This window comes from Lycium ferocissimum, chromosome 12 (genome assembly GCF_029784015.1).
Source record: "Lycium ferocissimum isolate CSIRO_LF1 chromosome 12, AGI_CSIRO_Lferr_CH_V1, whole genome shotgun sequence".
Lineage (NCBI taxonomy): Eukaryota > Viridiplantae > Streptophyta > Magnoliopsida > Solanales > Solanaceae > Lycium > Lycium ferocissimum.
In genome coordinates, this window is record NC_081353.1 from 17,707,508 (window position 1) to 17,709,267 (window position 1,760).

The window sequence follows — 1,760 nt, forward strand, 5'->3', positions numbered from 1 at the left end:
AACCTTCTTAACACTTGTTTAGCACTCATTAACAATCTAAGGGTCGTTATAACTCTTCTCCAAACGTCATTAAACTTTCATTAATTCGATACTCGAAATTCTTGCCCGACACACAGATATAACTTGCTTTCCTTAACAACTTTCTTCCCTTATTAAATGTATTTGAAATCTCGATTATCATCAATTGCTATTTCTTACTTATCAAAACATCGTATACCTCGTGCCTTCGTTAGTCTACTCACCGTACGTTAACAGGAAATATTTGAGGTGTAACAACCCTAGATACACTTCACCGGTGCAGTCCATCAACTCGTAAATGCCATAAAATTCGAATGACAGGGACAGAAAATTGTAGTAGCAACTGAGAAGGATATTCAGAAGCATCCTTAAAACATCATTCTTGTGATCAAAGGAAGTCTTCACTTATCAAACTTTCATGTGGTGGAATACGTTTGCGCTACTCATGCGGAGGAAGAGGTCAATAAACCTATGCCATACAACAAGATAACTGCTTCCACCAACAGAAGTGATTTTGAAACAGAAAGGGTCTGGAAGGGACCTCGAAGGCATAAGAAAGTGTGCCAATAAAAGAAAATTACCACTTCGGTTTATGCTCCAATCAAGACGAGCTCAAAAGGCTATCAAAAGAGAACCCAGTAACAAGGAGTTTATCTCATCCAATCTATATACATTGAAAGATGCCGATCCCGAAGAAGAAACAAGGCTATAACAGCTCCAAGAAGAGGATGCATATCATTGAAGAAACTACAACACAACACTCTCGACCGGTTTCCTCAACAATGGACATCTACCTCTCTACTTTTAACGGATTTTCCTTAAAACCTTCTAAAACCCAACATAACCGATAGAGATGAAGAACGATAGCCTTTTTAAAATTACTTCATGATGTTAAAAATGGAAATTGTCCAACGTTGTTCCGAACTAAGACCACAGTTGTAATCGATTACTCTTGAATTAATGAAAAGCCTAAATCTACATAAAATTTTGTCAACCTTGATCGCTAATAATAATGAAAAGAAGTAATGGATGCGTAATAATAATAAAACAATAAAAAATGTCATGACATGTCGTGAAACGAACGAGGAAAAGTATTGTACCAATGTAGAATACAAAGTACGATGAATCGACAATGATGCCGCAGGGCTCGGTAGAAGATTTGGAAGAATTAGAAGGTCTTGAAATGCCAAATTCCTATTCCGATGTTGATCAACCTTTGACGAAGAGGATGTCAAGGTGACACGAATTAGTGCTCACTTGGGAGCTCCATAGAAAGTTTTGCCTCATAAAAACTCTCCGTCGAAGGATATATGGACGTCTTCGTCCGGTCATACGTGAATACGCCAGAAAAAATTCGCCAACTTGGCCCACATATTGCCCACGGGCGAGCTTATTTTCTTCAATTTGAACAAACAAAAGACTTAACATTTAAGAGTATTTCAACCTTATAAGGATAAAGGACGAAGTAGAGAAACAAATCAAGTCCGGAATAGTGGAGGTGAAATTCCCACTGGGTGGCCAGCATAGTGCCAGTACCCAAAAAGGACGAAAAGATTCGAATCTGTGTGGACTACCGAGGTCTCAAACAGGCCAGTCTAAAAGACAACTTTCCTCTCCCAAACATCCATATTCTAATAGATAATTGCCCCAAACGAGCTGTAATCATTCATGGATTGTTTCGCCGGGTACCATCAAATACTCATGAGCGAAGAAGACGCTAGAAAGACAGTTTTTATCACCCC